We start from the raw sequence: 22,445 nt of genomic DNA on the forward strand, positions 1-22,445 counted from the left end.
GATTAAGGGATCAACATGTGAATTTGAGGAACACAGTTTAGTCCTAACACACCAGTATAGCTTGGTGCAGGCTTTGTTGATAGTAGATGCTCAACTAACATAATTAAAAGTTGGTTAGTTGAGGGCCTGAATGAAAGTCCCCCAGTTCTATAATCATTTTGATCAAGCAAGTTGTGTTGCATGGGATGGTACCATATGCTCTTTTAAGATAAATTAAGCCACCTGGGTGGCTCAGTCGGTTAAGCATCTGCCTTTGGCTCAGGTCATGATCTCAGGGTCCTGGGAGCAAGTCCCACATCAGGCTCCCTGCAGGGAGCTTGCTTCTCCCTCTACCTATATCTCTGCCTCTCTCTGTGTCTCTCATGAATACATAAATAAAATCTTAAAAAAGAAAAGATAAATTAAGTAACTATCTCATTATTGTCTTTTATTATCCTTAGCCAGTAATATTTTGTGTAAGTAACTCTATAGTTTTATGAATATATGGCCCTTCCTTTTTTTCTCTCCCCCTCCCCAAATATCCTTCTATTGCATGGTAAGGAAATAAGTTCAGTGCCTTAGGGCAACTTCAATCCACAGTCTCTGTGGCAGAGCCACTGGATTTCTTGCAGCAGGCCTATGTGTGTTTGTCTGTGGGGATTTGAATCTGTGTTATTGCATACTGGATTTACCTGCCTTGGGGATTAAGTTCTTTTTTATTTCTTAGCACACTTTCTCTGTTTCATCATACTTATTTCCATGCTCTGCCCCAAGCTCTGACAAATTTGAATTTTTCAAAAAGCACAGAGAAATGCATTATGCTGATTATGTCAGTTATTTGTGGTTTTTCTAGTTTATAATAATGAAAAGCTAGAATTAAAATTTTTTCCTTTGGCTATTTTATTCTTTTGCATTCTTCATTTTTATATTTTCTCTCAGTCTTCTCATTGAATTTTTGATCTCTGAAATAGCAATTTAAAATAGCTATCCAATGGTATATGTATCCACAACAGAGTTTGTTGCCAAGCATACAAAATGAATGGGCTCCTTATTCAAATGTTAAATGCCTACATACAGAGTCTATGTATAGAACTGAGATCGAGATCTGGAATTGGATTCTACAATGGATATCATCAGGATGATAGTTTCCAGTGGATTTAGGATTTCATTGAATTTCATAGTCCACCAATGCTATCTAATAAAACAATATGATATCTTCTGTGTATGGTCTCAAGAGCCAAGAGAAGTTCATGTCTTGGCCACTCTGAATCACTTGTTGTGACCCACACTTTCCACACTGTGGTTCTTTTCTGGCTCATGAGCATGACTTTCCATCTGCAGAGAACACTCTTCCTCTCTTGCCCACTGGGAAGCCTTCCCTGATCTCAAACTAGCCTAGGTGTTCTCTAAGCACTTCCAAAGATCCTAGCTGCTCCTCCCGAGCATGTATGTGTTGATTTGCATGTGACTGTTGATAGGTCTATCCCACCTTTTGGGCTAAAGGTCCTTTCTCTGCCATGGATGTCTTTGGAAACTAATAGGCCTGTGAATTGTATCTTAGAATCATTTTTAAATTTATAAAATAAAACACATTGTGTTCTGGTTCAGGGCAAGATGGAATAAACACATTCCAGTCTGTCTCCAAGCAAATGCTGCTATAGGAGTTGGTAGAATGGTGAAGACAGAATCAGAAGTAGCCCTGAACTAGTAGTGGTAAGGTATCATTTTCCCTTTCCAGAACCATCCATCCTCGATTTAGCATAGCCCAAAACTCAGAAGTAGGCACTGGTATTTGCAGAGAGAGCCCCAGGAGAAGCCCTACAGGGAGCAGAAAGGAGGTCTCCTAATATTTAGAAGAGTGGAGAAATCCCCTATATAGTTTTGTTTTTTCTTTTCTCCATTCTCTTGCAACTCAGTCCCCCAAGCAATCCTGTGGAATCAAGGGTATGAGAACTTGCAGAAGCCTAAAACCAAGGGAGGAGAGTCTTCTTTCTAATCAGAGGAACTGTGGTCCCAAGAGTGTGAGGCAAACCCCCAATGCTTTTTTTCCCTCTGTGTCCTCCCACCGTTTGTCCCTGGGTGCAGATATAGTTATGAGAAATGCATAGAAGAGCAGGCTAAGTAAAGCCCCAGATTTCTAGCCAGAGGACCAAAAAGTTGAGCCTGTAGGAACTGGAAAGTACCAGAGAGTGGGAAGAGCTAGAGAAACCAACCTCATGAAGTTGTTAATGAAGTTCTGTGCTCAGCCCTGAGATTCACAATAATAGACCGAATAATAGACCTGAATCTAAATAGTATACCATTGTTTTTGAGAACTGGACTACAAATAAGATCACTGCCCAGGTTTCAGACTGGCCACCTGATAATGTGCACAGGGACAGATCTGAAGTAATGGAAAACAGAATTTACACTAGAACTACAACCCACAGAAGACTGGTTGGAATTTGTGACCTCAATTGAACCTGGCAGACTCTGTTAGAAAGACAGAAAAAAAAGAAGGAGGGAGGGAGAGAGAGAGAGAGAGAGAAAGAAAGAAGAAAGAAAGAAAGAAGAAGAAAGAAAGAAAGAAAGAAAGAAAGAAAGAAAGAAAGAAAGAAGAAAGATCAACGTTCTCCATAGAATTTGGTCACAATCTAGAGTCCTAGAGTCTTGTAACACAATCATCAAATATCCAGGATACAGTTGAAAATTGCTCCCATTATGAAGAATTGGGAGGAATCTCAGTTTGTGTGGGAAAAGACAGTCAACAGAAGCCAATGCTTAGATGACACAGAACTTAAAACAGCTATTATAAAATACCTCAACATGTAAGGGCAAGAAGCATTCTTAAAATGAAAAGATAAAAACTCTCAGAAAAATGTAAGATATAAAGAAAAGCTGAAAGGAGACTTCAAAATGGAAAAGTGCTGTAACTGAAATAAAAATCTCACAGGATAGGCTCATTAGCAGAATGGAGATGACAGAGGAGTCAGCAAATTTCAATATAGACTAATAGGAATTATAGAATCTGGACAGTATGGAGAAAAAATATTAAAAATAAAAAAGACCAGAGCTTCATTAACCTTGTGGAACAACATCAAAATGTCTATCTTTTCATAGGAGTCCTAGAAAGAAAAGATGTGTACAGAAAATGTCTGAAGAAACAAGGGATGAAAACTTGCCAAATTTTGAGAAAGACATAAACCTACAGACTGAAGAAGTCTAGGATACTCCAAATGAGATAAACCAAGGAAATTCATGCCTAGACACATCATTATCAAACTGCTGAAAACGAAAGAAAACATTTTGAGAAAGACATAAACCTACAGACTAAAGAAGTCTAGGATACTCCAAATGAGATAAACCAAAGAAATCCATGCCTAGACACATCATTATCAAACTGCTGAAAACGAAAGAAAAAATTTTGAGAAAGACATAAACCTACAGACTGAAGAAGTCTAGGATACTCCAAATGAGATAAACCAAAGAAATCCATGCCTAGACACATCATTATCAAACTGCTGAAAACGAAAGAAAAAATTTTGAGAAAGACATAAACCTACAGACTGAAGAAGTCTAGGATACTCCAAATGAGATAAACCAAAGAAATCCATGCCTAGACACATCATTATCAAACTGCTGAAAACTAAAAAAAAAAACCTTCTTTAGGTAGCCAGAGAAAAACTACACAGTACTTATAGGGGAACATGATTTATTTAGTTTTTTTTAAAGATTTTATTTATTTATTCATGAGAGACAGAGAGAGAGAAGCAGAGACACAGGCAGAGGGAGAAGCAGGCTTCATGCAGGAAGCCCAACATGCGACTAGATCCCGGGTCTTCCAGGATCAGGCCCTGGGCTGAAGGCGGCGCTAAACCGCTGAGCCACCAGGCTGCCCATGGGGAACATGATTTAAATAGCCACAGATTTTTCCAGAAAGAAATGGAACATTTTTGAAGAACATTTTAAAAGAACTACCAACCCATAATTCTGTATTTCATAAAAATTCCCTTAGGGATTGAAGATGAAATAAAGACATTCTCATGTGAAGGGAAACTAAGAGACTTTAGTATCACCAGTTCTATTACTAAAGGAATTCCTTCTGATGGTAAATGACACCAGAAGGCAAACAGAAACAACAAAAATGAAGGGAAACAACACAAATGATAAATATTTGGGTAAATATAATAGTCTCCTTTTCATCTTTTAAGTTCTTTAAGATATATTTTGGTTAAAAATAAAAGTTATCATTGTTTAGTGGAATTTTCAGTGTATGTTGATGTAAAAAATATAAAAACCCAACCTGAGTGAGGAAGCACGGGTAAGAGAATGTATGTGGTGTTAATATATCACTTGAAGTGATACTCATTCTATATAGACTATGAAAAGTTAAATATGTATATTTTATTTTTTAAAGATTTTATTTATTCATGAGAGACAGAGAGAGAGAGAGAGAGAGAGGCAGAGACATAGGCAGAGGGAAAAGCAGGCTTCCCAGGGGAACCCAATGTAAGACTCAATCCTGGGACTCTGGGATCATGCCCTGAGCCGAAGACAGATGCTCAACCACTGAACCGCCCAGGCGTCCCTAAATATGAATATTTTAATGCCTAGGACAAACATTTAAACATTACACAAAGAGATACATAGTAAAAATACAATAGATAAATTAAAATAGAAAACTAAGAAATGTTTAAAAGAGAAAAGAAACTTAAAGAAAAGGGAAAACCTAAAAACTAAAAATAGACAAGCAGAAAACAATAAAATGGTAGGCTTAAATCCAAAGATATTAGTAATTACATTACATGTAAATGGAGTAAACACACTAATTAAAGCACAAGTTGTCAGAACCGATTTTTAAAAAATGACTCAATTATATATATTGCCCATAAAAAAAACTCATTTCAAATATAATGACCTAGGTAGTATAAAATAAAGGTTGGAAAACATATATCACTAATCAGAAGAAAGCTGAAGTGGCTTCAGTAATATCAGACAAAGCAGACTTAAGAGCAAAGAATAAAAAGGGATAATACATAGTGATAAAAGGAGTAATTTATCAAGAAGATGCATAATCCTAAATTTGTTTACCAAATAAAAGAGCTTGAAAATACATGATGCAAAAATTAACTGAAAGAAAAGATAAACAAATCCACAACAATAGCTAGAGACTTCGATATTCCTCTCTTGGTCATCAGGAGAACTAGTAGACAACCAACAAGGGTATATACTATAAATTATTGACTTGAGTTGACATTTATAGAATACTACATCCAAAAACAGCGTAATAAATATTCTTCTCAAATATACATGGAACTGTGACCAAGATAAATCATATCCTATGTCATAATAAAATTTTTTAAACAAATTAAGAGAATTGAAATCATGCAAAGTATATTCTCTGACTATAATGGAATTAGTCTGAAAGTCAAATAACAGGAATAATACCAGACCCTTGGAAATGTACAGTGTACTTCTAAATAATCCATGAGTCAAAAAGGAAGTGTCAGGGAAGTTAGAAAATATTTTGAATATTTTCTAATTTGACTATGAAAGCATATATCAAAACTTGTGTGATACAGGTAAAGCAGTGCTTATAGGGAAATTTATACAATTAAAATGCTCATATTTAAAATGAGAAAGCTATTAAACCAGTAATCTAAGATGCTATCTTAAGAAATTAGGGGGAAAAAAAGAGCAAAAGAAACCCAAAACAAGCAAAAGAAAAAGAATAATAGAAATAAGAACACAAATTAATCAAATTGAAAACAATTTCAAAACCAATAGGGAAAACTCAATGAAACCAAAACTTGGTTCTTTAAGAAGATTAATAAAATTGATAAATCTCTAATGAGAGTTGTAGAGAGAAAACATAAATGACCAATATCAAGCATGAAAAATGAGTTATCACTAAAGACTGTGTTCTTGAATGCAGCGATTTATATAAAACGGACAAATTCTGCAAAAAACACAAACTACCAAAATTCACCTGAGATGAAATATAGATAAGTTAACTAGCCCTATAACTGTTTTTAAAAATGAGTTTGCAGTTAGGAATTTGCAGTTAGAACCCGTCTGTTTGCTGAAATCTCCAGGCTCAGATCATTCTGGCAAATTCTACAAAATACTGCTAGTGATGGTTCACTAGAAAATTCTACCAAATATTTAAAGAAAAAATAAAACAAATTCTACACAATCTCTTCCAGAACATAGAACAGGAGGTAACACTTCTCAAATAAGAGGAACACCTCTCAAATAATAAGATCAGCATTACGCTGATACCAAAGCCAAACAAAGATGGTACAGTAAAAGCAGAGTACAGAGCAATACCCCTCATGAACACAGATGCAAAAATTCTTAACAAAATATTGGCAAATACCTAGCATACATAAGCACATGAAGAGATGTTCAACATCATTGACCATTAAAGCAATACAAGTTAACTCTGATGAGATCTAACTACATGCCCAGAATGGCAAAACGCTGAAAATTAAAAAACAGTACTGACAATACCAAGTGCTCATGACAATACAGAGCTGGAACCCTCATACATTCCCAGTGGGAAAGCCAAATGGCATAACTCCTCAGGAAAACCACTTGGTGGTTTCTTATAAAGCCAAACAAAGACTTACCTACAATCCACCAATCCTACTCCTGGGTGTTTTCCCAAGTGAACAGGAAACTTACATTCACACAAAAATCTGTACCTGAATGTTTAAAGCAGCTCTGTTCATACTCATCAATATCTGGAAACAGTCCAAATATCTTTCAATGGGTGAACGTGTAAGTAAACTGGGAGTACATTCCTACAGTGGCATACTATTCAGTCTAGCAATAAAAAGGATGAACTATTGACACACATAACAGCTTGGATGAATCTCGAAGGTGTTATGCTGAGTGAAAGAAGCCAGTCTCGAAAGTTCTATATACTGTATAATTCCATTTATAGGGACTTTTGGAAAAAATAAAACTATAATGACAGAGACAAGTCAGTCTTTCCAGGGGTGAGAGGTTAGTGAAGACAATGTTTTTTTTTTGTTTTGTTTTTTTTCCCATCCAAGTTCAAACACTACTTGAGAGGGTCTGTGGGCCCCAGCTTGAAAACCCATCCTATGCTATATCCTATGCTATATATTATGTAGAAATTATCTTTTTTGTTTGTTTTTTGATGTTCTGTGTCTAGTAAAGTAGACCAGCATATGGTAGGCACTTAATTATCTGGTTAATAGAAGAATAAATGAATAAACAAGCTACAAAAGGACAAACATATAACAATATATTGAGAGATTCTAGAGACATTAAGAAAAATGAACCCATTTTGTTAACTCAACATATAATCACTATTCATAGTGATGAATTGGACTGTCTCTAATAACTCCACCAACTGCGCTTTTCTGATTGGGCCACTGACCAAGATTTGCCTTGTGTGGTTGTACTTGCACCATTCCTGAGCATCTCTTGTTTCCATCCTGTAGAGGGAACACAATTAAATCCTTTCTCAGAATGATACAGCTGTTGTCACCAAAGGTGGTAGATAACTGTCCTAAAGGTATACACTGCAATTAGTGCTTGAGATTTCCCAGGCCCTGTAGGACAGGATTTGGTAGGTGCAGTGCCAAGGCCATCATGAGACTCTGTCAATGGGCATCAATCAGGCTTAGCAAGGAGTTTGGGGTGAGGAGCACAGCTGGGCAAGTGCAGCAGAGCACTTTGCATGAGAAGGCATCGATGGGAAGTTGATGGAGACCTGAAACCTAAAGTTGTTGTTAGAACCCAAGAGCCCTCCTCACCCCCAGCCAGTAGTAAGAGCCAGTGAGAACACTTGCCGGAAGTTCTGGAAGAGTTGCACAAACCTAATGAGCTGCTACACTCTACTGACCCTGTCATGTACCAGCAGTGTCCTTGGTGACCCCTGGGAGGATGGTGCCAGACCTGAATTAAGGATTGGAAAAGGCTAATCCCTTACTTCATTAAGTCACATCTGAGATGCCCTTGGATGTAAGATCCACCATTATTTTATATAAGAAAGGGAAAACGCTGCCCATAGACTGCCGAGTACCTTGAACAACAATCCCGACTCCCGAGTCCATCACAGCAGAGTTTTTGAAATTAATCTTCATCGCTTCTGAGAAATTTAGCAACTAAACAGATATCTCAGTGACAGAAAGTAACACAGCTTGCCTGTCTTTGTTGGTACCTTCCTTTCTGAGGTTCCTAAGGCACTTGGTTGGTTGTTCCTTAGCAAGAAAACATGGACTTAATGATCATTCCTCTGTGACAAATAGTTGTTGCTAATACCACATTTACATCCTACTGTTTGGCTTCTGCGCCTTTCTGAGTACAAAATAGCTTGTCATTTCAATGCTGAATCATGGTGAAATTTTTTTTGAGAACATTTCTAAATGGCAGTTAAGCTCTCGGGTTAAACTCACAGATGCACATGTCTCACAGTCGAAGGGAGGACAGCATGAGCAGCCGCGTCTACGTGGACACACACACAGACACAAAGGCAGCCATGTCACAGCCACTGCCCCGTAGGCCAATGGCTGTTGAAAGGCACTGTTGACTTGAGATGCTTCTGGATTCCAGAGATGTTACATCGTGGAAAACTGTGCCTCTTAGAATCAGTGCAACGATTTTGTTAGATCCCATGATCTGGGAGAGAGTTCTGCATCTAAGACATGTTTCTTGAACATCCTCTGTTTGCTGGGGGAATGTTTTAGGCCTATGGTGGGAAGCCAGTGAGATAATTTCCTTGGCTGCGTGGAGCTCACACCGAGTCGGGACAACACATGATAAATGAATAACCAGAAAAGTAATCATATTGTTTTCAGTGCAGTGGGAGAAACAGACGGGTCAGAGATAGAGCTTCATGGTGGTGGTGAGGGGGTCCAGGGCACGTCTTGCATTTGTAGTGAGTTCTCTCCAATCTTGCTGATTTCCAACTGAGGGGACTTTTGGGTTTTGGTCTCTTGAGAGTCACTGATAGCCTGCAGGGTGATTGCATGCCAAGGTTTGCCCAGGATGGAGGGGTTTCCTGGGATGTGGGAATTGCAGTCAGGAAATGGGCCTTCCCAGTCACACCGGCACAGTTGGCCTCCCTTCAGGATTCTAACTCAGTTTCTTTTTGGTTTAATATTTGCATTGCTTTCTCCGTTATTTAGTGAAGTTTGATACTAAATTTACAACTGTGACTTTTTTTAATAAAGATTTTATTTATTTGTTCATGAGAGATACAGAGAGAAGCAGAGACACAGGCAGAGGGAGAAGCAGGCTCCCTGTGGGGAGCTCGATATGAGACTCCATCCCAGGACCCCGAGATTACAATCTGAGCCAAAGGTAGACACTCAACCGCTGAGCCACCCAGGCATCCCTACAACTGTGACTTCTTTTCTTCCACTTCCATCTTTTCTATTTTCATTAAAAAAGGGGTTACTTGATAGAAAAGACTAAAATCTTATAATTCCCAAATGCATTCAGCCATTTAACAGCTCCTACCTCCGGTCCTGTGGGGGCTGCAGTGATGGAGCAAGGTGGTTGTTAGGGATGAGAATGCCTATCTACACAGCTGGAGAAAGGTAGGGAGCATCTACCAAGGACTCCAGGAGTTGAGAGCAAGTGGGTTCTGAGGATGCAGAGGAGGGCAGGGGAGGCTGCCCTCTGTTTGTAATTTTATTTTACATTAGATGAGCAATATGAACCAAAGGCTTCAAAGAACAGTAATTTTCTTTGCCTTTGAAATGAGTTAAGAGCAAAAACAATGCCATGCTTTCATGTTAGGAATCATTTCGGTAACATGGAGCGGCTTTCTGTTTTTTAGCTAAAAAAAAAAGTCAAACTCTGGACTGCAAATGCTTTCATGACTGAAATATATGCTTTTTTCTCTTTAAACCAAGGAAACACATAATTCTTGGCTCTCCCTTTAAGCTAGGGGCCCCCAGGTGGAGAAGCCATTTTCACTTGTGTGAGCAAATGTGGTTAGTGGTCAGTGACACTGCAGTCCTTATTAGTCCTCAGGGAACTTCGTGTCTGATCTCTGCCTTCAGCTCAGGGTCCAAGTGTAATGACTTACACATCCACTGCAATAGTACACAACTACCATGTGATTCCTTTTCTTGCCCCTCATCCCTCTCCATTTCATGCCCCCGTCATATCTCTTGAACACATAGTTCCTTGTTTAATGGCTAACTGCACTGAATGCCGTAGTCAGTCTTAGAAGCGTTGTAATCTGAACAAAGCAATCAACTCTCTACCTCATCACTTGTTTATTATTATATTTTTCAAGATGGAAGTTGTCCTATGGAAATGGGAGCATGATTCCCTTAATCTATGCCAAAACTTTATTTAGCTCATATATGGCCAGGGAATAGAATGTAGGTGTGAGTGTGTGTGTGTGTGTGTGTGTGTACACACGTGCTCATGTATGTGCATGTGCATGCACTGGAAGTAATACAAAACCTAAAAGGCTTAAAGTTAAGTAAAATTTGTAACCAATTTTTAAATTAGGTATGTTTTACGGGTTGATGTTATTTGAAAGCTGAACAGCTGATGTCAAAAATAGACTTTCCCATTCTTTCCTAAGTGTGGCAAAAATAACCACATGCCTTTCTTGGCCTCCTGACTCTCACCCCAGAGGGTTTTCTTGTATAGGAACCAACAATGCTTTGGATGGAAACTCTGGATAGGCTAGTCATTATTTTAAGATTTAGGAGATTGCAGATTCTTGGCAGACCTTGGTTGTTTTTCTAGAGTAGTAGGCAAGTAGTTGGACAAAAAGCAAGGAGCAGATCCACGTTGCTGGCTTTGGGTTCTTCGTGAACAAATGAGACAAGGTGAGTAGCTGCCCTGATCATCCTACTCTGTTCTGTGAGGGAAGGTTCTGGTGGCTGCAGTCCTAGTGTGGAGCTTGTTCTCTTGGAAAACAACAGGACCTTTCCCCTTTGCCTTTAGGCTTGCCCGCCACTGGAGGAAGACCTAGACGATGTCTGCCTGGTGCCAGCACAGCCCATCGAGGGGTTAGAAATAGTAGCATTGCTTGTGGAGGGAGAACAATCACTCCATTGTCAGATTCTTTTTTTCACTTTTCATCCAAAAGCTGGGCTGCTTTGTAGCACAGTTGGAGATACTGTGTTGAGAGCCTTTGCTCATGGCAACGTTTCCTCCATTCGCTTTCTGCTGCTTCTTGCGTTGGGAAATTCCATCCTTTAACACTGGGATTATATGTCACCATTGCTGAAATGATAGAGAGTTCACTTAATTTGCTGCAAGCATGAGAGACAGCCAGAGAGAATGGGAGAAGCATAGCATTCCCTTGTATAAAGAGAGGATTGAACAAGGTCAGTGAACCAAAGAAGCAGCAGGTCACAAACCCTCAGGAGGTCATGAAAATCTCCCCAAGTTTCTTGTCTTTAGGAGCAAAAATGATGCCTACTTAGATTTAAAAAAATTTTTTTTTTACGTATTTAAGATTGACCGTGATAATTGAGCTGGGAGAAGTTAAGGGCTCATTATTCTTGTTTCTGTACTTGAGCATGGTTTTGAAGATTTTAACGGCAAGAAGTTTTTTAGAAAGTATTTACATGCTTCTACCTCTCATCCCAGAATGATTCTAGAGCCCCTGAGTGGGTATCATGTACACATGCATGGCAGGGAGGGAGGCTTAACTGAGCATGCTCATGAGTTGGCCTCAGTCAATTTAACTGAGCTGAACCCCCAAAGCTTCTAATCTGTTGTACAGTTTCAAATGGCCTTTATTCTTAGCCATATGTTCTTTGGTCCATATCTTGAATGGATCATTTGTTAAAGACTAGAAGCACCAGCAACACAGATGCTGAAATTCGTGTTATTAATTCAGTTAATTGCCTGATGATAATCTCTTTATCTGAAGATGATCTTTTTCTCATCAAAATCTATCCCTCTGAAGATGCCCCTGGACTTCAGAAACTGTTACAGAAAGAAAAGACAGTGACAATTATGTATAATTTTGGTTTTCATTTATAAAGAACTAACAATTGTATGGAAGTGATTATAAATAGCAGCAAGTTGATTTTCTAAGCACAAAATATAGGAATTTCAGACATGCGGTCATAAAAGCGATTTTTGATGCCCCAACTCCTAATTAATTTCAACCTGTATTTTAATGTGAGCGCCAAACAGCGAACACAAAATAATTCTTTTATTGACTTCCTCCCTGTATCTGAGGGTCTTGCAATTGTCATCATGAAATTTATTGTCTCTTCACCGTTTCCTAGTGATTTTTGGGCACAGAAATGATAGAATTTTTTAGAAATAGGGCATGTGGGCACCTTGTAAGGTTTATGGGTTTTGGACACACACTCCTGAAATTCTATGTTAATACGCACATTCAGTTAAATTTTTAAATATATTGAATATTAAAGATTATACCAATATGAGATTCACAATATATGTGGATAAAATAGCAACTATTTTTTACTCCCATTCTTTATGTAATGCACCATATTGGACATCTTCTGTGTGTGTCTCTCACCTCTTGGCCCACCTTTGATGCCTGCCATTGTGGGGCAGCCACTCTGTGCAGGTGGATCCAAACAGTGCCTTGTTTCAGCTGCACCACATGTCTCTTTTTCAGCCCTGGGCTTCTCAGAGGCCGTATCCTGGTATACATGCCTGCATTACCCGAAGTTGTAAGTGTGTTGACACTTCATGAGACAACCTTCCAAAAGAGAATGAGAGTCCATGGGATAATGCTTTCCTTTTTCTTCCCTCAGGCTGAAAATTCTGATGTGCATTCTACACAGCTCCTTAGAAGGGTCCTCACAGGAGGCAAGATGGATCATGTGGCCACCTTCTCTCCTTCCTTGCTTCGTTCCCTTCTGGCCTTGACTCCTGTTTCCTGGGATCACTCTCCAGAATAAGCTTCCTTTACAAAAGCCCTTGTCATAAGTTCTGCTTTCTGTGAGGAACCATGCTAGACACTAGAGTAATGTGCTAGAATTAAGACATGAATATAGATTGCTAAGGGATTATTTGAGTTGTATATCTCTATGAGTGGGGTTCAAAGAGAAGTTTGGGAAGCACTAGACCAGATGTCTGTTGGAATCACTGCATGTAAAATGAGAATTGTCAGGTCCCCAATCTATTCTAACAGGTTTATGGGTATCTGAGTCTAACCATGAAGAACAGTAGAAGATTCCCAAGCCTTGTCAAGCCTGCTCAACACCGTGAGTATGTATGACATCCAGAAGAAGCAGAGAGCAAAACAAAACAAAACATTTTCACAGACATGTGAAGATCCCACAATCTTGGGAGTCTTCTGCACTATTTCTGGGTCTAATTATAAAACTGCAAATGATGCTGCCCTCCTCCAAGGAAATTGTTGACTTGACTCTAGGGCATGGTCTCTGCCTACAGATAAAGGTAGAGGAGACCTAGGAAGAGAGCCTCTTCGCTTTTCTCCTGTCCATCCCTGGGAAGGGTGGCCTTTGCATTAGCCAGATTATTGGCTGGATGCAGGATTCTGAAATCTACTTAACTCCCTGTAGTCTCTCTGTACGTATAGTGTCTAGGCCAGTGGTTCTCAAAATGTGATCCCTGGGCAAGACCATCTTTTTCTGAAGGCACACTTTCTCCTGAGGTGGTAAGGGGACAGGGTTAGAAATGCCAATTCTCGGTTCCCTCCCCAAATCTCTAGCAGTCTGTCCTGATAGCTTTCCAGTGATTCTGATGCCCGCTTACATTTGAGAACCGCTTCCTTGGGCTTTTTCCTTCTCACCCAGGCTTGTGTAAGCTTTGGGGGCCTTCAATGTTGATTTCACACTCCTTCCCAGAGAATGGGCTCAGGAAACAAAAGATGCCTTGATTAGTCAGGAGGAGAAAAGAGGCTAGAACTGTGTAGGCAGCTCCCCAGCTTCTAAGCAGATCATATTCTGGACTTTGGAAGTCAGCTGTTTGGAATGTGAGCTGTTTTCCTAGGAATGGTAGAAAGGTTCCCACGCCAGCACACAGGGCATATTTAATCCTGAATCTAGCTGAAATACTGCTGTGTCACAATGAAAAAGAGCAGATCACAATGCTCCAGTAGTATTAGCAACCACTCAAACAGAATAAAGTGATAAATGAAACACAGAAATAGTATTTTATTTATGCTCATGTTGGTGAGTTAAGGAAAGGTGGATTTGGAGGCAGAAGAAGAGGTATAAACGGGGATTTGTCAAGACTGAAGGAGTTGTTGGCTTTCCTCTTTAGATTGTCATGATACTAATTCCTTTAGTTCGAGTTTTCTTAAATGTGGTTCTGGACTGTTACTTTTTTTTTTTTTTGGAAGGCAAGTTTCACACTAGGAGGGTGTAAAGAATTCTGAGAAAGTTGGCAAGAGCTAAAAAGGAGAGTGGAAAGAGTAAGGGGATTAAAGAGAATGTGGGTGTGTTTTCTGTTAACATGACCATCAACAGAGACAGAATTACCTTGAGTTGTGAGCAGTAAGAGATGGATGAGTCAGGATTTTCTCCCTGACAAAAGAGGAAAGAAAGCAGACAAAAATTGACCACACAGCTGGTAAGCCAATTTTCATTTTGATAAATATTTACCAGTAGATAGTTGTATAAGAAAAAAAAACAACCTGGCCGCCTGTTTTGAGAACCTTCTCTCTCATTGTATTGCCTTGAGACAATCACATTTCATGGCCCTTGTCCCCTCTCTGACCACCGATGGGCAAATGACCAGAAGCCTGACAGTGTCCACTGATGTGGTGTCAGAAGGTGATTTGGACCACTCCGCTGTCCTCCTTTCTCCTCCTAGACATTTGAAATAAGGAATGCCCAGAACATATATGTTCAGTCCGTGATGGGAAGAGGTACATGGCTAGCTGTGATCACTTTACACGTTTTCAAATCAAATGCTTCTAGCTAGGCTTTCTGTGGTGGCTAAAATACTTTCTTCCTGGACTCACTATGCCTTTATTAACCATTCTATTTTTGTATCATATGAATTATCATCACTGATGGTTGAATGGCTGGATTTAGAGAAATGTGGTAGCCCTAATGGAATTAATTAATTGAATAATATTGCCTGACAAATGGCTCTGTATACCGAAGAGGGCTTGAGACTTAATTACTGATGTCATTTATCTGTCTATTTGCACCCCAACAATAAGCGACTCGTTTCTCATTAACATTGGGTCATTTTCCAAAAGGAAGAAAAGAGGCCAAAATATCAGGAAGGGGAAAAAAAATCGATGTCTTTGTTCCCCACCTCATTATCCTGATAAATCATAACAGACTCTGTTAATTAGATGGGCAGCCTTAACTGGCTGACTCCTGTCCAACAATTACCTCAGAAAGAAGCACCACTGGGAACATTGCCTTCCCTTGGGAGGAGATGAAAGGAAGTCTGTAACAAAAAAAAGGATCTTTTCCCCAGCCATGCTGGGGGGATCACAGTTGTCAAGGCAGATTTCTAGACCAAAGGGCGGGACCTGTTTCAGGGACAGCGCCTGTGCATTATGGCGACGTGGGGTATCTGACACTGCCTTCCTAATCTAAGGCTTAGGTAATGGTGCTCAGTGCCTCCAACTCCCCCGGGGAGATTAAAGCCTAATTAAAACAGGGGAACAGGTGTAAGAGGGCCTGATTTGATCTGGCCAAATTAATTGCTGAGATTGGGCTTGCAATTGGTAACTGGAAACAGTGAATTAACTATCACCGGAATACAGCTAATCCCTTGGTCTCACCGAGACTGTGTATAAAACAGACTGAACTTGCTGGGAACACAAACACAGAGGGATTTGAAGTGAAGGTACGAAGCATCCTTGTGTGGGAAAGCCTCGGCAATGAGCCTATGGCCACAGAGGGTGGCCATACATCCCAGACTGCCTGCCCGGGATAGTGCTGGTTTGTGCCTGTTGTCCCTACAAAATTGTTAAAAGTGCCCCCCTCCATTCTCAGAAAAAATGTCCTTGCTTGGACAATAAATTAAATGATCACTGTATTTCAATGTCAATTTTAAGCTCCTTTTTTTTCTTTACCAGAAGAGTGGTTGAACAGCATTCCCCCAAAAGGTATCAAAGTCCTAACCCTCAATACTTATGAAAGTGAACTTATTTGGAATTTAGGGTCTCTGCAGATGATTAAGGTAAGATGAGGTTATTAGGGTGGCCTCTGATCCAATATGACTGATGTCCTTAGAAAAAGGGATCCTGGGATATTTGGACACAGAGGCATACATGCCCATATGCAGATTGCCATGTGACGATGGAGCCAGAGATGGACATGGTGCTTCTCCCAGACCAGCGGTGCCAAAGATTGCCAGCAAACCCAGGAAAAGCCAAAAGGCAGGTCTGGAATAAATCCTTCCTCATGGCCCTCAGAAGGAACAAACCCTGTGGACACCTCAATCTAAGACTCCAGCCTTCTAGAGTTCTAGAACTTTGAATCAGAACATTTCTGTTGTTCTTAAGCCATCCATTTGTGGCATTTTATTATGGCAGCCGTAGCAAACTGATTTAAGTGGGCACTGGTTTCCAAGTGTCTGAAAACTCTCTCATTGCTCTTAGTTTGTATAGTTCACAGAAATAAGCTGTGTTGGTGGCAAAGACCGGTACCAGGCTGGTGTGAGAAGTCAGTGAACCAACACTGGTTTCTCAGGCCCAGGTGCTGGGGATGGATGAAGGAGAAACAGACATGGATCCTGGCCTCCAGGAGCCAGCAGTTTGATGGGAAGGGAGGTAATGCAGGTGACCTTGTATTTCCTTAGGTAGATATAAATATGTATCGACTATGCAGAGGAGGGAGGGAAGCACATCCCTAGGCTGAAAAGAAAATGCCTTTCGAGAAAGGGACATCTAACTTGACCTGCTATGCAAAGGTTACCTGGATGAAAAAAAATGAGGGATTGCAGGAGCATGTGTGAAGGCCCTTGGGCGAGAGGGAGCCGGAAATGTACACCGCATATCCAGAGAAATCCAACTGCAGAAGCAGAGAAACTGGAGAGGGTTGAGTTCCAGGTGAAGCCCAGTTCTTCATCCCAGCCCTCATCACCCACTTTATCAGAGGTTTAAAGACACATCATGTTCGAGACCCTGTGCTAGGGACTGGGAGATTCCAATGGTGGAGACTAACGGAGTAAGCTGCTAACCAAGCAGTTGATGGCCTAAAGCTGGGAGAACAGGTGGGAAAAGCCAGAGAGAACAAAGCCACCACTTCTGTCGGGAGATTCAATTCCTCTGAGGTGAGTCTTGAGGAAACGCTATATGCAGTGGCTTGGGGGTGTGTGTGTGTGTGTGTGTGTGTGTGTGTGTGTGTGTGTGTGGAGGGAAAAGGAGAAATCGAAAATGTCTATGCCAGGTTCAGAAGAAGGGACCCTTTGGTCCCTGAGCTCTCTGGCCAATAGTTTTCATGTGTCTAGACTTGGAGAGGTCACATATTCTGTCCAGAAGCACTTACTCTTTCTAAGTGTCTAATGTGATTCTATTTCACTGAAACTGAATTGGAGTTGCTCCTTGTCTAGGTTTCATTTAGGGACATGGCAAGACATTTTAGAACATTCTACAGAAAGCATTTGTGATGGCCTCTTGCCCTTGAGGAGCCGTGCCCCGCATCTTTGGACCTTGGTTCCCAGGACCTACCAACATGATCCCATCTTGGATTTAGGTTTCTAGCTCCTTGGCCAGAGTCTGAGGGAATAATGAAATCAATACACTCAATCCATATTGTGCATATGGTTTTGAACTCTAGGTTTGGGGGTTCTGAGGTGCAACCCAATCAAAAGGGCCTGTTAACAGCACCATTTGTGAGAGAGATTTCTAGGTTGGATGTTTGTCTTCTGCAGTTGACTTCGATTATCTGTCTCTGGTGGGCCCAGAACAAAAAGTTTTGGTAAGGCAAAACTAGGCTCTGATTTTGTAGGCATGGCATTCATTATGTAAGCGTACAGGTCTATGTTTCAAAATGAAAAATAACAATAATAATTAAAGTTTCTCTAGGCTTCTTGTGTCCAAACCACTCTTGCAAAATCACCTTTGGATGAGCTTTAAGTGTCAGCAAATCAGAAACATGTGGATTTAATTTCCTTTGAAATACACCAGGGGACCAAGGGGCAACAGGGCTTGGCAACCAGCTTCTTAGGGTTTGCCAAACCCCAAATACCTCACACTCTGGAAGAGCTGTCCCGCTGGCCCCCAGCAGTCTTATCTGGCCAGTCCAGCCGCTGCATTTCTTGCTATCCCAACTAGGTTTTCTCTAACCATTAGGCTGTTCTCTTGGTCCATTTTAGCTGCCAGAAGGACACTGTTAACACCACCCACATGCATAACAGAACTTTGGAAGAGGGACCAGACTGCAATGAGGTGTCAGGTTGGCTTCAGTCTTATCTGGACGAACAGGCCATCTTTGCAGCCATTACTATGTCTTTAAAACCCAAACCAACTGTGAGAGAGGTTTTTCCAACTTGACTTCTAGATGGGAAAATATTTTGCTTTTATGGTGGATGATGGTATTGGGCCCCAAATATATTAGGTTTCATGATCATCCATCACTCATGCATATAATATGAAACATGTCCATACTCTGCAAAGACCACAGCCACCCCGCCATTAGGTTCCAAGGTAAATATAGGCCCACAAACCTCCTGGAGAAACAGAGAAGTTTCCTTCGAGGAGAGGAACCACAGTTGTGTAGTTGTGATGCATCTCTGAAACCCCTATCCCTATCCCCTGGTCTACTCTACCCAAAGAGTAAGGATATGCCAATAGATCTGTGTCGTTCTCTGGCCCATTGTTTTTCTTTCTTGGTATTAATGCTTCTCTTTTTCTGTTCTATATTTTCTATGTCTTGTGTCTCTTTTGCCTTAAATACCAATGTACATTTAATGCAAAGGGCCAACTGAAGCTTTAAAAAGTACTTTTCACATCCGAAACAACTAATGCTTTAGTGCCTGTGTGTCATATGTTTACATATACTGATTTCTTTGTTATCCTTATCTTACTGAAGGGGCAACAGAGGCAGCGCCAGAGAGACAGAGTAACCTACACATCACACAACCAGTAAATAAAAGCTCAACCTTGATTTCTGGCCACTGGGCTCCAGAAATGGTGTTCTATCCAGGGCTCAATGCTGTCTCCTACTCCATTGTTTTGTATGTCAAGTTGACTGGCCCATGAGGTGCCCAGATGTTGGTCAAGCATTATTCTGTTTTCATGGAGGATGTTTGGGGATGAGATTAACATTTAAATTGGTAGACTGAGTAAAGCAGACCCCCGGACCTTGTAGTGTGTGTGTGGACCTCATCCAATCAGTTGAAGGCCTTAACAGAACAAAAATACTGATTCTCCCCTGAGTAAGAGGTACTTCTCTTGCCTGTCCTATTGAGCTGGGACATTGGCTTTCTTCTGCTTGAACTTGAACCGAAGAAATATCAGCTCTTCTGGGGTGTTGAGCCTACTGGCATTGGGTTAGAACTTCACACCTGGTTCTCCTGGTTCTCAGGCCTTTGGAGTTGGACTGAAAATACACCATTGGCTCCCCTGAGTGTCTAGCTTGCCAACTCACCCTGCAGATCTTAGGACTTGTCAGCTTACATAATGACACAAGCCAGTCCCTTATAATATCTCTGTTTCCGTCTATCTGTCTATCTCTATTTACCCTATTGGTTCTATTTCTCCAAAGAACCCTAATACAAACTTTTCTTATTGAATTTGCCAGGCAATCCTGTGGAGGTGGAGGTGATGGATCATCGCTGCTTGCCAGACGAGGAAAAACCTAGAACATGTTCATTTTATCCATGCACGTGTACCTGTACACATATATGCACACACATATACACACCTGAATTCAGGACAAAGAGCAAAATCAAGGTCCACGCATTTCTTATTCAGCACTTCTTCCCCAAGGCATCCACAGAGCAGCCACAGTTGGCATCGTTAGGTTTTTCCAGACCTTCTCGCAGAAAACTCTGCCTGGAGTATCGGGTGACAGAGGAACCACTGCTATTTTGTTTGTTCTTCAAATTCCATATTGTAAATTCCAGCCAAAAAAACCAACGAAGTAAAGAATTGGGAACCTTGCAAGTTCCCACCTGGAAACAGTGAATATAGGGAATGGATCCCTGAGGGTACAATTACCTCTGAACAATTGGGTGCTGAGCTGGACAAGGATATCTGGCTAGTGGAATTTTTGTGCAAAAATCTTTTATCTTTGTTAGCTCATGTAAACTCCAAGGCCATTCACTGTGTCAAGACTATTGACACTTATCCTAGGTGTTTACTTTTCAAGGCTTTGTCTTTTATAAAGCCACCCCAGCCTCAGGGTTAAGAAGAAATCAGGTTCTCTACTCTCACCCCACCCCCTGCCTCTTGCTTTTACAGTATCCACTGTGGCAGTCCAGGACAACAGGTGAGCTAGTAAACACTGAAGGTGTGTCCTGACTGTCCACTCAAAGCCAAGGTAGACTGGTGATCCACTAACATCTTCAACTGCTTGTACCGAGTGGTCAGAAACTCAGGAGGACATGTCTGTGCCTTTCTACTGCTGTGTCTAAGCAGCAGAGGGGAATTCTATGCTGGGCTTTAGCAGCCTCAGGACCCTTGCAGCATCCTCTGAACCTCCCTGCTCTCCAGCTTCCCACCCTGAGCTTTTTTTCTGTTGAAAGTGGCTGGGGGTGACGGGGGAATGGTGCATCCACTTGAGGCACACAACTCCCACGCACACCTCCCTCTGTTTCTGTGGGAGCTGAGAAGCTGGGGGCCGAGAAGGCTGGCTGGGAAGGAAAGGCTGGGACTGATCCTGCAAAGATGGGGCAGGAGGTGGTGCTTGTAAGCAGGGAGCTTTGGTTTTAATGAATAAAATCTAAAAACCCCAAGTTCCCACCTGGGGACCTTGGGGTCAGTAGGTGGAATCCAGTTTGGTCAAAGGGTAATCATTCTCATCCTTTAACTGAAAACCTTCTCCCTCTCTCCCAACCCCCTAGCCCTAGAACAATACTATTTTCAAAAGGTTTGGTTTGGGCTTCACACGGTGCACTAGTTGTTGTGAGTGGCAAAGAAAAAAAAAAAAAAAGAGCATTTTCCATTTAAAAAATGAGCCTCAAATTCACTAGTTCTTCCTCAAGCCAAAAGCTTCTGACTTGCACTGGCTTCTCTCTAATGGATAATGGGTAGTTTTTCATACTTTGAAAAACACTGCTTTTTTTTTTTTTTTTTTTTCCCCTCTCCGGTTGAGTAAGCTCTTGCAAGTGGGATTAAACAAGAAACGCCATTTCTCATGGAAATGGCTTTATTTCCATTATACCCACACTGGCTTGTTTTCAGAGTGGCTCAGACGTGCTGGACAATGTATCCTGAATTGAGGAAGAAAAGGGAGATGGTTGAAACCTTTGCTTTGAGGGAAGAAACCCAGCAAAGAGATCTATTCATTCGCATTGACCTTGGAGATAGATATCACGTAATGCTACAGTTTAGGCCTAATTATTTGTGGAGGAGCAAGCAGGGCTCCTGTTCTGTGTTTTGTAGCCATGGACCTCCCCTCTGCTGGGTGCCCCAGTATCGGGTGCCGCTCACGAGCGGGCCGGGTGTGTTTGATGGGTGCTGACACGGCCTGGTCACATTCCCTCTCAACAGAGCTGTCCTTAGCAGCCAGCCTGGTGTCATTGGTGATGCCACAGAATAACATGTATACCTGCCTGTAGGATAACACCGGGTTTCTACCTGGTTCCCTTCTGAGATACTTCCAGCCTGCAAGAGGATCTGATTGCACTTTAGATTTACTTAGGTAGCCTTCACAAATATTGATTCACGTTGAAACCTCCTAAAAGAAATACACCTAGCTCCACCCCAGATCAATATCACAGAATCATGTGGGGATGGATCCTGGGCATGATCAACATTAAAAAAAAAACAAAAACTCAGGTGGGTGCCTCTAAGGGACAGCCAGGGCTGGACCTCCTGAATTAGAAAAGGGAAAGCTGTCTCTTGGCCATGTCCTCGGGGATCTCCCAGTCTCTGTCTCTGTGGGTGGTGCTGCCCCATGTTAGGCGTCGGTTAAGGGCCACCCGAGTATGTTTGTGCTCCTGGAGGAGGTTTGTGTCACTGTTGTGAGCCCCGTTGATAGGGAAACGGGCATTGCATGGACTGAGTGTACCTGGCAGGTGGACACATGCACACACACTCTCAAACCCTCTTCCCGGTTGAGAGGCCCTCACGGTGGTCACCTGTCTGGGCATGCAGGGTATCCTGTAACCATGGGAGCTGCAGTCCTGTGGCCTCAACTTCTAATCTGCGGCACTGTACTCACCCGTATTCTGGTTTCCCATTGATTAAAAAGGTACTTAATTTCTATTAGTAGTGTTAGAAAGCTTTTCTTCTCATGACCCTTGGGGACTTCCTAAACCCTACAAATGCCGCACCCCCTACTTGTTGGTAGGCACAGCCCTACGTGATGATGACAGAAAGGTTTACTGGAGACATACTTTAAATATACTGGCACAGACAGGCAAACAGGAAAGGATGGGAAAAGATG

General features: G+C 41.4%; 2 long non-coding RNA genes across 4 annotated transcripts in view; one reads left to right on the plus strand and one right to left on the minus strand.

Annotated features, from left to right (window-relative positions):
• The window catches only part of LOC112661708 (uncharacterized), a 31,161-nt gene extending 9,299 nt beyond the window's left edge, over positions 1-21,862 (plus strand). For 2 of the 3 annotated variants that reach the window (XR_003137898.3, XR_003137901.3), the window contains exons 2-3: positions 12,708-17,163; positions 19,635-21,862. This is a non-coding gene — a long non-coding RNA (uncharacterized LOC112661708). The remainder of the gene's footprint in view (positions 1-12,707; positions 17,164-19,634) is intronic. The other variant, XR_007407516.1, reaches the window with a different exon arrangement.
• LOC112661709 (uncharacterized) lies at positions 146-13,810 on the minus strand. Its single transcript, XR_003137902.3, has 3 exons — positions 13,675-13,810; positions 12,467-12,652; positions 146-11,901 (listed from the first exon to the last, which is right to left on the minus strand). It is a non-coding gene; the product is annotated as an uncharacterized LOC112661709 (long non-coding RNA).
• Positions 21,863-22,445: the final 583 nt, after the last annotated feature.

Source organism: Canis lupus, chromosome 31 (assembly GCF_003254725.2).
Source record: "Canis lupus dingo isolate Sandy chromosome 31, ASM325472v2, whole genome shotgun sequence".
NCBI classification, from domain to species: Eukaryota; Metazoa; Chordata; class Mammalia; order Carnivora; family Canidae; genus Canis; species Canis lupus.